This window comes from Eulemur rufifrons, chromosome 24 (genome assembly GCF_041146395.1).
Source record: "Eulemur rufifrons isolate Redbay chromosome 24, OSU_ERuf_1, whole genome shotgun sequence".
NCBI lineage: Eukaryota > Metazoa > Chordata > Mammalia > Primates > Lemuridae > Eulemur > Eulemur rufifrons.
The window spans coordinates 33,825,738-33,847,756 of NC_091006.1; the positions used below are offsets into that span (position 1 = coordinate 33,825,738).

A 22,019-nucleotide genomic window follows, 5' to 3' on the forward strand; every position below is an offset into this window, starting at 1 on the left:
AATGAATGCCTTCTTTCAGAAACGCTATACCATTTTGAAAATTACCAATTATTACTAAGAATTATGTTGATTTAAAGGTTTTGTTTACAGATCTGTCCTCTCTGGTTTTTCTGAGAGTCAGGAGGCACTATATAGACATTTTTCTCTTTTTTAATTTTAAATTTTATGAAGGAGTTATGTGAGGTCTGGGTTTCTGTCTTTTTGAACTTCATAAATATTGAGAGTCTTATTTCCATTAAGTCAGGAATATGAGCTGCCAGAGTTACTCAGCCAGAACAGGCAAAATGAATTGGAAATTGGTTCTTCTAATCTCCACAATATTATCAGTTAATCCCTTAAGGCTGTGGCTCTTACCATTTTGGAATCAGGCAATATGATAAAAGTTTTAAGTCCTCTTGCTTAAAAATATATGTATATGAACATTTTTCTTCGGAGCAAATTAACTTTATTACTATAATTATATAACTCTCTCTCTCCCACCCCTACACACAATTTCTTTGCTTTCAGTTTCAGATGGTTCATGATTCCACCCCCTCAAAGACCATCTGCACCGGGGGAAATTATGTTAAACGGTCAAACAAATATCTGAATGGACAACAGGCAGGAGACACTGGGGTAGGGAGGAAACAGCAGATAACAAAAGAGAAATTTTACTAGATTCATTCCGAATACAGGTCATTATACTCGAGGTCCTCACTGGAGCAAAAGAGGATTTGGAATCAGAAGGTCTTGGTCCATATCTGTGCTCTCTTTCCATTCCTCCTTTTTTCCCTAACTAATTGTCTGACTTTAGGAAAATCATTAAAATCTCTCTGACCCTTATTTTTTTCCCCCTGTCAAATGGAGTCTTGTCAAATGTCTACTCAGGGCTACTACAGTGATCACAGGAGAAATAATATGGGAAGGTACTACTTCTAAAGCCCAAACCGGCATGAGGTGTGATGACTGCCAATTCCCTCAGCTTCATCTTCAAGTTGGTTGCCTGTGTTTATCATTCAGGTCTCAGCTCCAACTGTCACCGCAGGGAAGCCTCCAGGACCACCATCTCTAAAGTGGGCTTTCTCTCCCCTTCACTCTCAATTCCATAGCCCTGCTGTATTTTAATCAAGACACTTTTCAGCAGTGAAATGATTTCATTTTTCACTTGTTCGTGGATGATGTGAAACAAAGTAACAAACGTAAGAAGCCACGTTTGCTCATTTCTGCTTGCCTGCATGATTTTACAAAGCCCTGGACAACCTGCAGCTCTCTGGAAAGATGCTTTGAAGACAAAACAGGAGCGAGCACACAGACTCCCACGTCTCCTGCCTGAGTCACTACATTCCTCACCAGGTAAATGGCCCTAGTCCTTCCGTTTTCCTGCACGTAAGATAACATCTGATGAGGTTAGTGATTAGGCTTCTGTAATCTCTAACTAGATGTGCTCTCACACCCCGAGTTTGACGCGATTTTGCACGTACTGAATCTTCACTCCTTGCAGATAAACTGTGAACTGAATTATTTTACTACTTCCCTGGAGGAGTCTGATACAGAACCTCTCTAAAATACTCCCCATGGGCTGTAGGCCTCGGTCTATAGTCCTCAGTAAGACGTCTGAATAAGACTAACTTTAATTCTTTAAAAGCTTAATTTTTTTTCCCCTTTAGTCGACCATCACTCATTGTCTTTCTCCCCATACTACAATAAAAGCTCTTTGAGGGCAGATCCCTTGTCTTGTGTTCCCCAGGCCCGTAGCAGTTCATGGGATAAGAAGGACACGTTTTGGAGAGTCAGGACAGCAGTGGTTAAGGAGTTAACACTCCAGAGCACCACTGGATTTGAAGCCCAGCGTCTCAATTTACTAGTTGGGTGATATTAGACAAGTTACTTCACTTCCTTATGCCTCACTTTGGCCATATGTAAAAACAGGGGATTCTGATTATATATACTTCACATTATTTTTAATACATGTAAAGTTCCTAGAACAATGCCTGCCACACAGCGAGTCTCATACAAATGTTTTCTGCTATTCGACGAACGAATGAAGTGTCACACGTTACTAGCGCCAATGACTCTCTCCGTGCTGCCCCAGGTTGGGCAATAAAACGACTTATTCTTTCGGTAAAACTCGCCGCTGGGCTCCACGCACAGCGCCACCCACCTGGCCCGCGGCGGCTTAGCGGAAGGGGCGGCGCGGTTCCCGATGCCGACCGCGCTCCTCGTCACCCGCAGGTGGCACTGCTCGGGGCGCCCCGGGCCGGAGGTACGCGGCCTCGCGGGGCGGTTCTCCCGGCATGAGGAGGCTTCACGGGGCCGCGTCCGGGAACAGAAGGGACGCGCCCTGACACTCCGGCTGCGGGACTTGCTCTTGGCCACCGCCGCCCGTGGCCTTGGCACCGCCGCAGGGCTGTGGGAACCCGCCGCGGTGCGCTCCGGGATCCGGGGCCGGGAGGTTGCGGAGCGACGGGGACGGGGCGGGGCGGTCAGCGGCGGGGCGGGGCGAGGCCACCGGGGGGCGGGGACGAGGGCGCCAGGCTCCGGCTCCGTGTCGCCGGCTGTCCCTCTCACTCTGCCGCTCCGCGCAGCAGGCGCGCTCCAGCCAGGTAAGCGCGCCGCGGGCCTGCAGGGGCCGCCCCGGGACTGCGGGACCCCGGGCGGGGAGGGCTCGGGACGGGGCTGAGCGCAGCGGGAGGGGGCTGCCACGTGTCCGGAGAGCGACCCTCGGGGACTGGGGAAGGATCTCTCCCCTCCGCGCTGCGGGGCGCGGGCACGCCGCGTCAGGTGAGGGACCGGCCCCTTCGGCCCGGGAAGGAGGGACAGGTGCGCGCCCGGCGTGGCCGCGCCTTCCGGCCGGCCGCCGCCTCTCCGCCTCCCGGGCGCGGGCGCTGATCTCCCGTACGGAGCACCCACCCCTTCCCCCGGGGTTCCAGGGCCGAGCACCCACCCCTTTCCCCGGGGTTCCAGGGCCGAGCACCCACCACTTCCCCCGGGGTTCCAGGGCCGAGCACCCCCCCTTCCCCCGGGGTTCCAGGGCCGAGCACCCCCCCTTCCCCCGGGGTTCCAGGGCCGAGCACCCCCCCTTCCCCCGGGGTTCCAGGGCCGAGCACCCCCCCTTCCCCCGGGGTTCCAGGGCCGAGCACCCCCCCTTCCCCCGGGGTTCCAGGGCCGAGCACCCCCCCTTCCCCCGGGTTCCAGGGCCGAGCACCCCCCCTTCCCCCGGGGTTCCAGGGCCGAGCACCCCCCCTTCCCCCGGGTTCCAGGGCCGAGCACCCCCCCTTCCCCCGGGGTTCCAGGGCCGAGCACCCCCCCTTCCCCCGGGTTCCAGGGCCGAGCACCCCCCCTTTCCCCGGGATTCCAGGGCCGAGGCCGCCCGGCGGCGAGTTCAGCGTTGGGTGCACGTCCCAAATGCGCGGCGCGGTTGACTCCTCTGGGGTTGGGTGGCAGCGCAGTCTTGATTGAAAGTCGGCGGTGTAGACGAAGATGTTCCACAGGTGCACGTGTCCGAGTGCCTCACCTCATCAATTTCATATATATTTTTTCTTTTCCCCCTGGGAAATTGTGTTTGGATCTTGCAAACAGGGGCTCGGCGAATAGATGTACTTATTGGGAAAACTCGGACCTTGACCCGGGAATGCGCACTTTCCCTCGGATCCAAAAATTTCCTTTTGATTTTTTTTTTTTCTTTTGTGGACAAATAACGTGTTTGCTGTGTACCAGGTTGGGAAGTAATCTCATCCATTGCCATTCTTTGGAAACTGGAATATTTGATTAGAAGGGTTGATCTCAAATGTTAACTTGGAATAGCAGGGTGGCTGGTGGCTGGTGGCTAAGTGGGTTTGAAGCTTATCCAAAATAGTTACAAGTTTTGCACTTAAGCCCTGTATTTTTCCATTGAGTGCTCATTTTCCTCCTAGGAAATTCTGAGAATGCATTTACTTCTAGATTATTCTCTACTAAAGAGCTGAGTCAGGGGAACCCTCATCAAACCAGCAGACCTCCCAAATAAATTTTGGGATTTAACAAATTAGATTAGTTTGTGACACTGGCAGCTCCTTAGTCCTCAAGAAGCACAGGTTAGTGTGGACTACCATGATTTATATGTACACGAGGAAAAGAAAAGTGTGGTAATTTTTGCATTCTGTATTTGAAAGTATTTTTTAATTTAGTTACATTTTCAGTGTTTATGAAAGACTTTCCCCATCCTTCCCTATTCTCCAATTAATCGGATCAATATGTCACTACTCTTGCCAACTCAGGACGCTTACTGTAGTGTGTTTATGTTAATGATCTTGATTCTTCCCACAAAGATGTGTGCATTCTGGTCTGTGGACCTGTATAGAGCAAGTGTAAACACGTGCGAATCAGTGCTGTACTCCAGTTGGCAATACCTTTGCCCCACATAGGACCTTGAACTAGAACTTTCATGTCTTCCAGAGAGGAAACAATATGGAATATTGATGTATGCTCTAGCAGCTTCAACCCACTTTATTCTGTATCAGGATAGTCATGTTTTCTCAGTAGCTAGTTACTCAAGGGCAGGGACTGTGTTTTACCAAACCATGGTAAAGCTCAGATAATGGCAACCTTTACTTCCCAAAGTTGACCCTTGACAGGGGTTGTGGGCAGCGTCTGGCCTACTTTTATGCTTGGGGAAGAATTACTGGCCTGGCTGCCTTCCTCTGGGCATCCAGAGTGCTGGGAACCTGGCCCCTGGGCCTCCAACCACACCTCTGCCTACAGGTTCCTCCAGGTTGACCACATTGGTGCCTGTCCTCCCTGGCCCAGCTCTACCAGCTGCGTGGCTTCCACCTCACCACTTCCCAGAGTCCCACCCCTAGGGAGAATCATCTTTCTGTTCAGGGTAGGGAGATGTGGTCCACAGAGTCAGCGGGGGTACTGGTCTGCAGCCTGGTGCTGGGTCCCCTGTGGATGCTCAGTAAGTGTCTGTTGACTACAGTGTCACTTGTTTCAGAGCTTTTACTGTGCTCTCTTGTTGTCCAATGTGCAACAGGCCCGTGGAGTAACTGAAGCTGAACCCAGATCACCAGCTTTGGAGGCCAGCTACTTTGGTTGGATTAGGGTCATGAACTGGGCATTCGGTTATGTCAGAAAGGAGTAAAATTGGCTCATGGTCACTGGCAATTGTAAGATTATCCCATACCATGTGATTATGCCATTAAATAGCTTTGTTGAAAAGTAAAAAACAACCCAGAGGAGAGGGGCTTAGTAGTTGCTTCCACTTCTAAACATGCCTACACCTAGGCTTGCCTTTTTATCTCTGTCCTGGCTCAAGGATTAGATTATAACTGTTCCTTTGTTGGATTGGATGATGATTATTAATTTCTCCACCATATTGAACTGCTCAGAGCTCAAATGACTATTGTGGTCTGGATGTACAAAATTACATTTTCTTTTGTTTGGAGGAAACGAGGATGGAATTTTTCAGAGCAGATTGTTTTTAGGAAAACAGAGAAAAAGCAAACAAATGTAAAAATATGTGGGCATGGAAGCCAGTGTGTTTTGTTTTGTTTCATTTTTTAGCTTAAACTTTTATTCAAGTTACATTTATTTTTTTCCAGAAACCACCGCTTGTAATTCTTTGTCATTTATTACTTGTAGTTCATGTTTCTTGAATTTTCCATTTTCAGCGTTATCTGTTGAGTTCCCCCTGCGAAAGATGATGAGTTGGCTCTCTTTTTCCTTCCAACCTCCAACATAAGTATAGCTTCCCTATTTTCCCATCATTCCAATAGTTAAAACAGAATATTGTTTAATGGTTAGGGCAAAATGCATAGCTAAGCCAAGCACAACTTTTTGTTTTCCTTGGAGTCAGTAACTGATTTGTTTGTGAATTTTGTACTCATCATTAATTCAACCCACAACTCTTGGCTAGTTTTCTAAATCCTCCCTCAAATGCACCAAGTGTTCTGTCAATTTCATTTTCCCCAAGAGGCTGTTCCTGAGCCTCTTGGCTTGCTGTAATCCGGACTGGTTTGCCTTCTACACATGGGGCACAGCTGCCAACCTGAGGGCCTCGCTTCATCATCGTCCTGGGGATGGCTGTCATCTGCCTCCTGTGTCAGATCTCCTGGTACCTGGAGCGCTTGCCTTCTCAATTTTGGTGGACTCCCTTGTTTCAGTAGATCACATCCTCAAGGAGCTTCCTGGAAAAGGGTGCATAGGATGTCTATTTTTCTGAGACTATGAATGCCTGAAAATATCTGTTTTCCACTCACAATTGATAGTTTTGTCAAATGTAGAATTCTAGGATGGCAATATTGAAGGTATTGTTCCATTGCCTTCTAGCTTTGTGCTGTTGCTGTTAAGAAATTCAGAACTGTTCTGATTCCTCAATTTTTGTCTATAATCTATGTATGGGTTACCAACCTGCGGTGTCCTCTCTGGAAGTTTATATTAATAAGATTTTCTCTTGGCCTCCACAATCCTGAAATTTCATGGTGTGACACATTTCACCCATTTTGCTGTTTTCATCCGTTGTGCTGGGCTCTTTTGAATCTGGAGACGTATTCATTCTTCAGTTTGGGAAATTTGCTTAAATTATCTCATTAGTAATTTCTTCCCCTTATTTTCTGTGATGTGTTCTTGAGAAACACATCTTGTTCAGATAGTGGATATTTTGGACTGGGCCTCTCATTTTCTTAACTTTTCTTCCCTAATTTCTACCTCTTTATTTCTTGGTTCTATCTTTGGGGAGATTTTCTTAGTTTTATCATCTATGACTTCCATTGAGTTTTTTATGACTATAATCATATTTTTTAATATTTCAAATTAAAAACTCTTTTTTGGTTCTCCTAATATATATACATATTTATTTGTACATATAGTTTGTGTATCTTTGTTTTTCTTTTGTAGTTTTAGTGCTTTCTCTTATTTCCGTGAGAAGTGTAATGCTTATGGGGAGGAAGTTTTTTCCTTCCTGCACAGACTCAGTTTCCCTTTGCTTTTGTCTTTTCATTTGTTTAGGTTTCTGTCTTTCATGTTAGAGGCTTTCCTCGAGTTTCTAACGCCCTTGGTTGTCTGCTCACATTTGAGTGGGGGGTTAAAAAGCTGAGGCTAAGGATGGTTGTCAAGTGGGAACTTCACTGTGGGGTGATCTGGCTGGGCCTTTTATTGGGGAACCTCTGATGTCTTTGCCTCTTGGCCTGGTGAGAGGCCTCCAAGAAGACTCTTCCAGTCTTTTTCTGGAAGGTTGAAGGAGAACCTGGCTGCCAGTGACCTCCTAAGTGGAGAAGAAGGCTGGAGGTCTCAGCATCCAGTGTGCAGATGTTCACATGACCCTCCATGCTGGTTGTACAGACATCCTGGGGGGCGAAGGAGTGGGAAGGAAGCCCCAGGATTTTTGCTGGGATAGAGAAGGGGCAGTCAGCTGACTGCTCAGAGTAGCTGAAGGGACTTTTAAAAGACTTTTTAGTTTTAGCTCATCCCTCTCCCCACAGGGAGAGGGTCCAATTGCCTTTAATTATGATTATTTAGCCTTTTGGAGATTCCATGGTATAAATCAGATTGTTTCTTGACTTCTCATCATCCCACCAAAGTGTTTTTGCTGTTGTCTCTTCTCTCATTCTTTCCATCCTTGCTGATTTATACATTAAAGGAAAAAAATTCCTTACTGTCCCTGTATTGCACTTTCAGCAGGGAGAGGAGGTGGAGGTTTTTGTTCAAACTACCATTAGTGCCTGGAATATAGATTTCTCTACCCACCTCTACCTAGAGACTGGGTTCAGTCGTGGCAGTGTTTGCTGCCATTTTCCCTTCCTTTGCCCACAGGTAACATTTTCTCATCAGCCTGGGTATGTTCTCTCACTGAGCCCAGTTTGGATCTCAGATTCCTTCTTATCTCACTCTAATTGTCCACTATCAATTGATCACAGTGGTCATAGGAGGCAAAACCTATCTCTAGCCAGGCGTCAAGGCTCATGCCTGTAATCCCAGCACTTTGGGAGACCAAAGTGGGAGGATTGCTTGAGGCTGGGAGTTCAATACCAGCCTGGGCGACATAGTGAAACCCTGTCTCTACAAAAAAAAAAAAAAAATTTAGCTGGATGTGGTGGCGTGCATCTGTAGTCCTAGCTATGTGGGAGGCTCAGGCAGGAGGATTGCCCGAGCCCAGGAGTTTGAGACTGCAGTGAGCTATGATCGCACCACTGCACTCCAGACTGGGCAGCAGAACAAGAGCCTTTCTCAAGAAAAAAAAAAAAGAAAAGAAAAGAAAAAAAAGTAAAAGAAGAATTAAAAAAACAAACAAACCAAAAACCTATCTCTAATCCTAGCTTGGGTGGTATGTAGCTCACTGGTCATACAGCTCTTGTTCTTATTTCTCAAATTCACTTTGTTTAGGAAGACTCATTCTTGCACCTGGGCCTCTGAATGTCTTACTTTTCGGTGAAACTCAGCTTCTGTTAAGTCTGATATTATTTTAATCTGAAAGATGGGCCTAGTGTCTTCGGTGGCCATGTGGGCTCAATGAAAGTTATCATTATTTCCTGCTGGGGGCCAGTTTATCACGCAGTTCCCCTGCCACCAGCAGAATCCTGGCTTCCCGTTTCCACGCTGTGCCTGTCTTGGAATGCGCACCCAGTTCCTGTTTCTGGCTGGGCGGAGCAGAGACTACCGACCTACTTTGCTCCTGTGGATGATCGCAACTTTCCCAGCCTCATTGTATCAGTTGAGTCATTCCTCAGGCTCCCCTCATGCACTGTGACCTGCAGCATTCTCTCCCAGTCACTTTACATGAACAGTTTTTATGATTGCACACAGAGGAATGATGACAAGAGTTACCTTCCACTGAAGCATTGTTTCCAAACCATCTTACCTGTGCAGAAAAACAACACCCTGTACTCCCACCATGGTGGCTGTGCACTGGGAATACAGGAAACATGAGCGCTGGCGGTAGCCCTGATGGAGCAGGTGCAGAAGTGACTTTATCTCTGCAGGATGACAGCGAGGGGTAGCGGGGTTAGAAAAGCCTTATTCAGCCTGTACCAGTGGGCGCCATTTTGAACAAAAGCTTGGCCAGTGGGGACACCGCGGAGTTCAGTCCTCCCACGGTGCTTCCACAGGCATCCTTCCCTTTTCTAAATAAAAGCTTTGAAATCATTACAACCTCTCTTTCCATGCAGTATAGTTTTTCTTTAATGTGCTAAGTGCTTCTCCTAAGTTGTTTTTGTCTTCCCAGCTGGATTGGGAACTCCCCCGGGGAAAGCACAGTACCCGGTAAATACTTCATCAGTGTATTGAATGAATTTTCCAGATAATTTTGGACACTTTGCACTTAAGAAAAAAAGATATTTGGTCATAATTATCCAATTTGTATCCAACAATCTAAATTCACTAAATTCCTTATTATACTTTCACTTCACTTTGGCCATACAGACTGAAGCACAGAGCATTCAATTTGTTTCTCATACGATTTAGAAATATTCCTCACTAAAACATTCTTGAAAGGACAGCATATTATTATTATTATTTTCCATCCATAGATTTCTTCTTAGCATAGTGTTGTGATTGTCTTTGGTTGTTATGGCTAAGAAGAATGGCTTTTGGAGGAGGGAGGGATGTGCTGGGTAGGCTGTCTAATCGGTGAGTTTTACATCTCTCAAGAAAGAGGACTTTGTTTGGATTTCAGCCATATATATTTTTTCGTTTTGTAACTATGTTCTTTATTTTTCAAGGTTAAAAGCTTTTGAAATGCTTACTACAAGGTATCAAAATGACAGACTTTAAATTATCGTATTCTATATGAGATACTTATAATGCAAAGCTCCCTCCCAAATATCCTACTCCCTTTATTTTTAATTTTGGTGAAATTCTAACCCGATTTAATAGGAAAAAAAAATCTTCAATTTTTTCTTTTGTTCTATATGGAGTTCCAACAGTGTCTTTTATGTTACTGTTTGTTTGGAAACTCTCATGTCCTCATATACTCTCCAATATTATGTTTCAGTCATGACTTCTGGGATCTCCACATGACTTCCCCAAAAATGAAATTGTGGCTTTCTTTTTCCTATAAAGGAGTGATTTGAAGTTTCATTTTTCTCCCAATATGATTTAAGCATGCAGTAAAGTTAGTTTTTGCTGTTAGGGTTATTTTTGTTTTGTAGAAGACAGTTGGTTACTTTATTTTTCTGCTTTGGATGATAAAAATGCTTGATCTTTTAACCATGCAGAAAAACAGAAATACAATTTAACTGGATTATGGATTCTGTCAGATATTTAAATTTAGGTATGTGTACTTTTTAATTTTTTTAAGGATTGTCAATTTCTTTGTCACATGTTTAAACCAGCTATAGAAATGTTGCATTAAAGAATTCTTGTTCATAAGTTTTGGAGTCCTAGTTGGAAGATGTTTTCCAGACTAAGAGCTATTGACACATCCTCCTGACTCCCCCACACCGAGGATAGATCTTTGGATACTACCAAAGTTCTCTGACTCTCATTGTTCTCCCTGGATTCTCCCTGCCATTGTTAAAAAAAAAAGTTGTTATTTTGTAAGGTTTTATATATTCATTGTTAAAAGATATAAACAACACTGAAGCTTATGAAGAAGAAATTAAAAATAACCCCAAAACCATTCCATAGAAACTAGAGAATCTTTGTGAACCCCCTCAGTCACTTCTATCAGCATTTGACTTTTAAAAAAATCTTTAGCAACTTTCTAGAAAATAATTAAGGAGCATTACGTACAACTGTTTATGTAACTCTAAATTCTATAGTCTTTCTTTATGTACATGCAGTTACTTTATAAGGTTATAATTAGTTCATGCATAATTTTCTTAGGGTAACATTGTTACACATAGGCATTTTCTTATAGGAATGATTATCATTTTTAATAGCTAGCTGATATTTTATCAAGTTAATATACAATGGTATTTTGGACCACTCCCCCAATTGTTGGATATTTAAATTGTTTTCCTTTTTTATTTTTTAAAAAATACATAGTGTCGCTATACTTTTTTTCCCTTTTGAGAATTATTTACCTGAGGAATATTTCTCGAAATACCACTCTGGGATTAAGGATTTCTAGCTTCTATTAATCATCTTAAGTAGGTCATTAGATAACTCATTAGCTATATGAAGTTTCTATTGTCCTCTTTTCTGTCTTTTTAGATCGGCAACGTCTCTGTTGTGTCAGTGAGGACAGGATTAGCTAGAACCCTTGAAGCCATGTTATGTACCCAGTTACAGGTCAGATGATAAAGCCGGGAGAATCTGACAGGTCTGTCTTCAGAGGCTGTGTTCTTTTTGGTAATATCTGGAGCCTCATTTCATTTTATTGGATGTCTGGTGAGAAGAGTTTCCAACGATCAGTAACAAAAGTGGTGAGGTTGCTATGGGAACTGTGCAACTACATTTGACCTCGGTACCTGGTCTAGAGTTTATGAACCTTCCTGTGAGCAGGGAAGGCATCATAGGTCCTTTAGAAATTCCAGCTCTCCCACCCTTCACTGCTTGAGTAATCAGGGCTCAGTTAGGCGTGCAAGGCAACCAGCAGCATTCGAGAATTTTGCATTAATGTAACTTTCTTGATAAGACCTAGAGCAGAATCAATTCCTATTCAGATGTTTCCTTTGCCATCTTGCTGGGTATCCTGTTCTAACCTTTAAAGCCTCAGCTGGATTTCTTAGTCAACTATTATCTGGAATTATGTTCTTGTGCTTCAGGCTTTCCATCTATTAAACAAAGCACAGTGACATATAATTAACAGTCCACTTCAGAAGGATTCGTGGCCTAATGCTTGTAAAGGACTTTGAGCTTTTCTGAGAGTGTTTTATACACATTTATGAATAATGAGATGGCTTGCTTCGTTTGGCAAAAAGCATCCATATTATGCCCATTTTACAGATGTGAAAAGAGAGCCTCATAGAGGACAATGGCTTGCTGAGAATCAGAGGGTAAATTTAATATAGTGTCTGTGGAATTTTTCTTGGACTATGTGGAAAAAGTAGAATCTAAAATAAATTCTGCATGAGTGTATGTGTAGGGAAAGTAGACTTATACTGTTTTAAGCAAATACAACATTTTTGGGAGGTAGACTACTCCTTTGTAAGGGGGAATCATGTTTGACAAATTCACTAGTGTTCTTAAAGAGCATTAAATAAATAGGGAAGCTGGGGATAAACTGTGATTTTCAAATTGATTTTGAAAAGACACCACACAAAATCTGTTAAATTCATTGAGTCAGCAGGAGGTTGGGAGAAATATTTTTAAAAATCAGGACTCAGGAGAGAACTGAAAGAACAAAGGTGTGGCACAGATGGACATTTCTCAGATGTGATTGAATTAATGTATTATTTTAAAAAAATAAATGCATAGAAGAGGGAGTAACTCCATTTATAGTCAACACAAACCTCTTGGGTCAATAAACAGCCAAACTGCTGATCCTAATTTAGGATGTATATGCAAAATGACAGAGAAGTGGTAAAGAATGCATTAGGTAAAATAAATCCTTCTGTATATGTAGATTTACATTCCAATTTTTGACTCCAGAAAGACATTGAGATATTATAAACTCTTACCTGGAGACATTCACTAAATGTATGACTTGGAACAAAAATTGCTAATTAAATCTTAGCTGTTGTCACAGATAATTCAGAAATGCCAGTTTACCCATTTTCATGATGCTTCAGCATCTAAGATAATTTCTGCGGTTTTCATCAATGTGCCTTCGAGGCATAACGGACTTAGGAAAGCAAATACATTTTTATCAATGGCATAGAAGATCGAGGAAAACACTCCAACTCTTCAGTCTAGGAAGATAAATGAGGAGACGTGTGGACAGAGTGCTCACTCTTGTACCGTGGCAAGCTGAGCTAAATGATACAAATGAAAGCATTCATTTGTACCTTCTTAATTCCCAAATAACAAACAATTTAAACTGTTTATGGGACACTGAGATGCGCCAGGTTCCGTGCTAAGCTCTTTACCTGGATTATCATGTTTGATCCTCCAGGCACCCCTGTGAGGTGGATAAGATTATTTTCAGCACTTTACAGACGAAGAGACCGAAGTTCAGGGAGGTTCTATAACACTTGGTAGGTGGTCAGCGGTGGCGCTGGCGTTCAGAACAATGTTGTCGGAGTCCAGAGCTCTCTTATGAGCTTTACATCCTGAGCTATGCTCCTCTTCTCTGCTTGTCTTATTTTTCTCTCCTGGTAAACAGAGTTGGACAACCTAGGAGTAAATATTGAGGTCTGCCTCAAACAAAACCAAAGTAATCAGTTTCTCTGGGTTTTGCCCCAAGCCCCTTAACTCTATAGATCCTAAGATGTTTTCATAGCAGCCGTGTCGAATGGAAATATTCTGTGAGCCACGTGTGTGATGTAAAGTTTTCTAGTCGCCACTTTAAAAAAGGAAAAAGCAACAGGTGAAATTCATTTTGATAATATTTTAGGTAACCAGTATATAACACTGTTATAATTTCACCATGAAATCATAGAAAAATTATTCAGAAGATCCTAGAAACAGCTGGAGAGAAACACAGTGCCATACGTCGTGTGTAAGGCAGTGGATACAGTGAAATGTAGTTCTACCAAACAATACAGTTGCGATTAATGGAAACATGTTTTATCCTGCTTCAGTTTTAAATTTTAAATTCATGTTTATTAAAAGTAAATAAAGGAAAAAATTGAGTTCCTCAGTTGCACTAGCTACATTTCAAGTGCCCATTAGCTATCGGTGGCAAGCGGCTGTCATATTGTACGTGCAGCTTTGTAGCAAGTGGTACTGTCTGTGTCCCTGCTTGTGACTGAAAGTGGAAGCAGCCTCGGTCAACCTCTTCCCCAAGAAATGACATCCCAGAGCCATGGTCACTGTCCATGGTGTTCACCTTGGAGCCTTATGTGTCTTATTCATAATTGTATTCCCGGTGCTTGGTGCACAATAGGTACTCAACACATTTATTAATTTGAACATTATCATAGTTTTGACTCTGTATTTGGGCCTCTGTATTGTGTCCTGAGTTGCCCTTAGTGATACCTGACCCAGGGCCGGTTTATCCAGACGCTGCCATGGCTCTCTCTTCTGCCGAATCACAGCTCACCCTCCCTGGGGTCCCCTGGTTCTAATAATACTAATTGTCAGCATTGCTATTGTTACTAATAATAGCTATCATTTATTGATTCGCTTTGTATCAGGCATTGTACGTAGCAATTTATGTGCATTATTTCATTTAATCCTCACGAACATCTCCAGGAGGTACCATTTTACAATGAGAAAACCGAGGCACTGAGAAATTAAGTAATTTACCTGAGGTCACGCAGCTAGTACGTGTCAAAGCTGACCTTTAAAACCAGTTCTGTCTGACTTCAAAGCTCTCTTCTGTGTTTTCAGTGCCAGGACTGGGCTTCCCTTTTTGGTATCTGGGGCCTTACCGACAAGTGACCACGCTATAGTGGACTTATTATCTGTCTTTTCAGATCTTCTTCCTTTGAGGAACTACCCTGTCCCCAAATCATGTGGTTTGTGTGGGGTTGACAGTAACCTGGGGGTGGTCACGTGTCCCTGCTGTGGCCAGTCCCTGCACCCAGCCAAGAGATTGGTTCAGGCATTAGCACATGACTCAGGCTGACTCAACCCTGCTCCTTTTCTGCTTGCATTTAAGAAAGGAGGTGCTCTTTTTCTCTGGGTTTGGGGTTTTTTTTTGCTGCTAGAGTGATATAACTTGGAGATCTGTGTGGCCATCTTTGCCTGCTCCATGGAGGAAGCTGTTTGCAGTAGGAGAGAAAGACGCCACGCGCAGTAAGAAGTAGCATTGAGTGGTGTTGAGCACCCACAGCATCATCTAGAGCTTCATCCTAGGGTTTCTCGGTTGTGTGAGCCAGTAGCTTCCTTTTGTTGTTGTTTGCTTAGATCTAGGGATTTGCATATGAAAGAACCTTGCCTAATGATATGGAGTCTTTTCAGAAGAGCAGTATTTTTGTCTTGGATTCCTCATGGCCATTCTCTGTCTACCCTTTGGCTGAGCCCACTACTTCTTGGGCCTTCGTGCTTACTTGGTGCCTGAACTATGCCTGGAGGCCTTTGATCCCTGTAGACTCTGCAGCATGTTCAGCTTGCCCTGCCCTAGTGAAAGGAGGTACCACACCCAAGCCCTCCTCGACCCCCTTCCCTCGTGGCGTAGCCCACACATGTGGATCTGGGTGGGAGAAGGATTGTGCTAGAGCAGAACATTAGAGCAATCTATTCTTCACAGACAACAGAAAAATTACTCACCAACCTCTCTTTGACTGCTGATCAAAGACTATTGAGTGCTGAACTCATCTGACCTCTGACACGGTCTGGGACCTCAGCCAGTTTAGGCCAAGGCTTTGCTTCTTATCCCGTTTCCTTGGCTACCAGCCTTTCTGATCAGCTGTCTTCCTAAGTGCTCTCAGCCCCCCTGTGATTCTGAACTTCCATCCTTCTATTGGTTTCCTTCCCACGTCTTTCCGGTGGCCCTCTGAGAGCATTGTTCCATTGTGAATCAGCTTTCCCACACCCGGCCTACCCTCCTGGCAGAATGAAAGCGTTCCCTGCCCTGCAGCTCTCTCTCCCGGTTTCCCTCGCTGCTGCCCTGTCCGGACTTTTCTGCCCTCCTGCAAAAACCCTGTCTCCTTTAGGGTTCCAGCCGTTCATGCAAACACCCTTCAGCTCTTTCCTTTTGCCACCAAACTCTTGCTTATTCTCCCTGATTGACTCACCCGGTTCATACCCTTTTCTCCCAACTCTCCTGTCTCTGTGTTCATGGACACAACTCACTTGGTATGTTTGCAGTGGTTATGCAGCTGCCCTGGGGATAGTTAATGGGAGTAGTTAATTGTGGCGGGAAGTGGGAAGTAAGGGGGGACTTAACAAAAGAGATTACCTGTGATCAGGACCTTGAAAGATGTGTAGGATTTCAACAGGTGGATAAAAAGGGAAGAGCCTTCCATGCAGAGAGAACAACTCAAGCAAAGGCCTGGAGATATGAAAAGGCCCAGTCTTGAGTCCGGAGAAACAAGTGGTAGGAAAGGAAGAGGGAACCCAGATTGGACTGGACATGATTATATTTACTTCAGTTAAGGAATGACCCTAAGGAGGGTCCGAGTGGAAGAAGGCGAGGGAAAGAACGGCCTTTAGTATAAAAGGGTGAGGGGTAAATGACAAGACTAAAACTTTGTTGGAGTGGTTGTAAAAAAGGGGGAGTAGTAAAGTGGATCAAGAACATTCATAATAAGACTGGGGATTGTAGAGAGAAGAGAGTGGAAGAAGAGGTGGAAGGATTTGCAGGACAGACGGTTAAGAGAGAGCAGGGAGGAGGGCAGAGAAATGAGACAGGGTTCCTGCTGCTTAGGGGCTAGGAGAGGGGAGGCCCTGCCTGGGGGTGGGGTAGGATTCTGGGAGACAACAGCTACATACCAGATAGGAATCAAATTACTTGGCCTTTTAATCACCGTATGAATAAAGAGTAAGATAACTATGCACTTCATGATGGTAAAAATGACTTACATGTTATATAAGCTTCAGTTGTTGCCCAAAATCTTTTTTATAGACTACTACAACTCTGGGAGATGTTAAGGAGGTTCAAGGGAAACAGAATGAGTTCCAAGATCAAGTAAGGTTGGGAAACACTGCATTCTATATGATTCACAGAGTCTATTCACATATTAAAGGCTCTGAGAAATGCAAACAAGAAACCAGTTTGACGTGGTTTAACCCAGCTTTCCCCAGCTGTATCTGTCCCTTCATTCATTTCATTCATTCATTCAACAAGGTTGCGGTAATGCATGCTGTGATAGTGTGTTTGGGGCCCTTTGCCGGGCGCTGGTCCTACAGTATAGAATACAGTCAGCCTACGTTCCTGTGCTTATGAGAGTAAGGTCTGGTATGAGCACGTGTTGCCATCTCACAGGTCCTAGTATTCTGAGCAACATGGCTTGGGAAGCCTTGGATTAAACTGTTTAGATATTGCTTTTTTGTGTGCAGGAATGGAACGGTGTGGAGTGATTGCCTGCCTGTCTCTCTGCCTTCGTGTCTCTGTTTTATATCAATACATCCACCTTGTCACGAAATATCTCCTGCACCTCCTGCTTGGGCATGGACTGAGGTGATGATGACAAGGTACCTTTCAGGCCTGGGACGCTGGTGACTCACCCAAAGTCACCCAGCTAGTAAGTTGCAGAACTAGAGCCAGAACCCAGCTCTTCTGTCTCTAGGTTGTGTGCTCATTCCATTCTTGGTGAGAAGGGACAATTTCAAACGCCCGAAAGAAAATTAAGTAGACTCAACAGGTTGCGTGGGATATGGTGGACTGTGCCAGTTTAATCAATAATAGCAGGGCTGATTGAAGTATGGTCACCACCACCCCCCTACCCCATCACTGTCGTCGCTCATGTTGAGTAATTACAATGATCCATGTGCCATGATAAGTACTTTATATATACTTCCCTATTTAATTTTTACGACAACTCTGTGAAGTAGGAATTATTACCCGGTTTTATAAAGGAGGAAGCAAGCGCAGAGGGGTGAGTAATGTGTCCGTGTTTACACAGCTAGTAAGGAGCGGAGCCCGGCTTCTATTCTGTTTTGAGAGTCCAGGCTCTTAACTGTGTTCTGCATCAGGTGAAATGTTTTTCCTGCTCCACAACTTCCCTCTCAGAACCAGTTTGTCTTTCTTCCCTGCCATTTCAGCTTACCTAGATCCTTCCAGTTTGTAAAAGCCTGACCTCGGAAAGGATCTGATTCAGTCATTTATTCCATAAGTCAGGTGACATTCATCAAATATTTAATGAGGACCTACTGTGTGAAGCAACTGCTTTAGGAGCTGAGGATCCAGCGGGGAATACACATACTATGTTCCTCTTGTGCAACTGAGAAGTTCAACAAGAAGTGGGGAGAGCAGACAAGAAATCAAGAAAAAAGCCAAATAATGATAAGTACCATGCAAAGAATTAAAGTAGGATAACAGAGTGAGATTAACTGGCTGCCTACTTTAGAATGGGTAGTTAAGGGAAGGTCTTTTTGTGAAAGTGAAATCTAAGCTGAAATTTGAGTTACAAGAAAGAGCTGGTGAGAGAGAGGGAATGGGTGGGGACGGGGGACAGAGAGAGAGACAGAAGGAGGGAATGAGGGAAGGAGACAGAAAGAGAGAAAGTAGAACACTCTCCCAGGTAGATGGATCATCATATGCAAAGACCCCAGCCGTGAGTTTGCTGTGTTTGAAGACTAGGAAGAAGACGGTTGTGGTTGAATCACAGTGCGCCAGGGGCAGAATGGTACTAGATGTGGTTGGAAAAGTAGGTTGTATGCTAGATTAAGGAGTGTGGGTTGTAGTCTAAGTGCCCTGGGTAGTCTTTGGAGGATTTAAGCAGGGCTGACATGTGGACTGACTTACGATTTTAAAAGATTGTGTTTACAGGCCGGGCGCGGTGGCTCATGCCTGTAATCCTAGCACTCTGGGAGGCCCAAGGGGGAAGATCGCTTCAGCTGAGCGGTTCGAGACCAGCCTGAGCAAGAGCGAGACCCCATCTCTGCTAAAAATAGAAAAATTAGCCAGGCGTCATTGCATGTGCCTGTAGTCCCAGCTACTCAGGAGGCTGAGGCAGGAGAATCGCTTGAGCTCAGAAGCTTGAGGTTGCAGTGAGCTACAATGTTGCCACTGCACCCTTTTGGGGGCAGGGGAAGTGGACAGAGAAAGACTCTGTCAAAAAAAAAAAGATAAAAAAAAAGATTGTGTTTACTGATGAATGGAGAAATGATTATAAAGAGATAAGAAAGGAAGTAGCGAGGCCCGTTAATATTGCAGTAGTCCCAACAAGGGGGTAATGGTGGCTGTATCAGTTATTGCTACAGTAATGTTGTGTAACAAACATCCCCATAAACTCAGCAGCATACGACAACGAGGATTTATTTTTGCTCCAGAGTGGATGGGATGGCTGGATAGTTCTGATCTGGACCAGGCTCGGTGGATGGTGACTGGGCTCGCCCGTGTGACTGTGATCAGCTGTGGGTCCGGTGGGCAGCTCTGCCTTACTGCCTGGGTTCTCTCATGTGTTTGGGGGGCCAGCTGGCTGTCAACTGGTCTAGGACGGCCTCAGCTGAGATGGCTGGAGCGACTCTGCTCTCCTCCGTGTGTATGTGACACCCCTCTCGTAGGCTAGGCTGGGCTCATTCTTAACAGGCGGTTCAGGTCGGATTCTCACGGTGATCACAAAGAAGCAAGGGAGGAGGCAGAATCAGGCAAACATGTTCCCAAGTCTTAGCTTGCGTCAAGTGTGTTACTGCCCCGTTGGTGAAAGCAGGTTGGGTTACGTGGGTGTACCCACCGTCAGTGTGGGAGGGCACTGCCAAGGGCAGGGATTCAAGGAGGTGTGAGAAGATAGAGGAAGGTGTGACTAATCGGGGCCATCAGTGCAATCAATCTATTCACGAATGGAAGAGGAGTGAAGAAGGAGAGACTGGAATAGGTTCAGAAACATCGTTTGGAGGTACCGTCCAAAGGACATGCTAATGAATTAGATCTGGGGTATGCGAATGAATCAAAGATAACTTTTAGATTTTTGGCTGAGCAGCTGGGGAGATGGTGAGTACGTTGACTCAGATGACAAAGACTGGGTATAAAGAGCAAGTGTTTTGTTGTTTATTTGTTTTTCTTTCTTTCTTTTTTTTTTTTTAGAGGTAGGGTCTTGCTGTGTTGTCCAGGCTGGACTTGAACTCCTGGGCTCAGGCGATCCTCCCACCTCAGCCTCCTGAGTAGCTGGGACTACAGGCACGCCCAGCCTAGAGCAAGTTTTAAGGGAATATCTAGAGTTCTGTTTAGCAATGTTATGTTTGATATACCTGATAGATGCTTGAATAAAGATGTCAGGTTTGCAGTTGGACAGAAATCTGAAGTGCTGGAGGACTTCAGAGCTAAGATGTAGATTTCAGAGTTATCCACATATGGATGGAGTTTCAAGCCATGGAACTAGCGGATGCCACCTCTGAAGACAATGACAGATGAAGCAGCAGAGCAAGCCCAGGACAGAGCACTGGCACACACCCGCGCTTTCGCCACGTGCTTGCCGATGTGAGACCCACCCCCACCTAAACTTGGATTCCACTCTTGGATTCCACTCTGTTTTCTTCCTGCCTTTTGATTTCTGACTTCTCCTTTCGCTTTTAATTCTCGTATGTATATTGTTTATATGTTGTAAATATATTTTTTCTTAAATTTCTTTTACTGAGAATAAATTCAATTAACATAACATTTGCCATTTAAATTATTTTAAAGAGTACAAACCCGTGGTTTTTAGTATATTTACAATGTTGTGCAGCCATCACCGCTATCTAAATCCAGAAGACGTCCGTCCACTGCCTCAAAAAGAAACCTCCCCTCCCCAATTCTCCCTTCTTCCCATCCAGCCAGTGATCTACTTTCTGCCTGTATGGATTTGCCTGTTTTAGACATGTGATATAAATGGAATCAATACAACTTTTGGCCTTTTATGTCTGGCTTCTTTTATTTAACATGTTTTCAAGGTGCAGCCCTGTTATACTATGTGTTAGTATTTCGTTTATTTTTATGGTGGAATAATATTCCTTTGTTTGGACGTGCCACATTTTGTTTATCCATCGGTTGATAGACTTCTGGGTTGTTTCCACTTTCTGGCTGTTATGAGTAGTACTGTTATGAGCATTCATGTACAAGTTTTTGTATGAATATGTTTTCAGTTTTCTGGGCTACGGACCTAGAAGTAGAAATGCTGGGTCATATAAAAACTCTATATTTAACTTTTGAGGAACTGCCTAACTGTCTTTCACAGAGGCTGGACCATAGTATGTTTCTGCCGGCAGTGTATGAGGGTTCTGATTTCTCCACGTTCTTGCTGAGACTAGTTCTGTTTCTGTCTTTTTGATTATATTCATCCTACTGTGTGTGAAGTGGTCTCTTGTGGTTTCAGCTTGCGTTTCCCTAATGACTAATGATGTTGAACATCTTTTCATGTGTTTATTGGCCATTTGTATACGTTCTTTGGAGAATTGTGTATTCATTTCTCTGTGTCATGGCCTTTGCCCGTTTAAAAATTGGGTTGTCTTTTTATTGTTTAGTTGTAAGTTTTCTTTGTATATTCTGAATACTACACCCAGGAACAGAATGGAGATTTCTGCATGTGTATAACATGTACACACATGTTAACTAATTTATTCCGTTGTGGCTGTCTAAATATCAGTATTGCTTATTTAAGCAAATTTGATTTTTAGAGTTTCACACAGCCCCTGGAAAAAATTAGACATTGATTTATCTTATCAACGTAGAAAGATACTGCGCTTACTACTTTTATAGTCCTTAACAGGTTGTAATCTCACTATTTGTTTTTTATTTTTATTTTTTTATTTTTATTTATTATTTTTTTATTATTTTATATCATCTTATTGTTATGGGGGATACAGAATTGCAGGTTACATACGTTGCCCATGTACCGCCTTTCCCCCCAAGTCAGAGCTCCAGGCGTGTCTGTTCCCCAGGTCGTGCGCGTTGCACCCATCATGTAGGTATATATCCCTCCCTTCCCCACCCCACTATTTGTTTTTAAGTTGTGCTTTTCCCATGCCTCTCTAGAGCAAAGATCCTGCCTTATTCTTCTTTGTAACCCTCTCAGCGCCTCATGCACAATTCCTAATAAGTCATGGCTGGGCAGTAAATATCAGAATGAATGATTACATGAATGTCTGAAACTATTTCTGTGGACAAATTAGTTCACGAACTGCAAATGGTGCAGTTTGTGGAAGCAGGAAGCAGGAAGCAGGAAGAGGAAGCATTTAAGGGAAGGAGGAAAGTTGACGGGGATTAGAGAGGAGCGGAATGAGAAGGGAGTGGTCAAGAACACTATGGTGTTTTATGTCTTAGTAACTATCGTGTAGGAAACCATCCCAAACTTAAAGGTACACAGCAACAACCGTTTTATCACACTCACGGCTTCTGAAGGTGAAGAGTTGGACAGCACACGGTGGGTATGTCTTGTCTCTGCTCCGCAAAGTCTAGTCTCTTATCTTGGAAAACTTGAATGGCTGGAGACGACTGC

General features: G+C 44.1%; 1 protein-coding gene across 1 annotated transcript in view; it reads left to right on the forward strand.

Annotated features, from left to right (window-relative positions):
* Positions 1-2,504: 2,504 nt before the first annotated feature.
* The window catches only part of TEC (tec protein tyrosine kinase), an 86,346-nt gene continuing 66,831 nt past the window's right edge, over positions 2,505-22,019 (forward strand). Inside the window, exon 1 of the mRNA XM_069457456.1 lies at positions 2,505-2,582. The gene's annotated coding sequence lies outside the window, so the exon portion shown is untranslated. The remainder of the gene's footprint in view (positions 2,583-22,019) is intronic.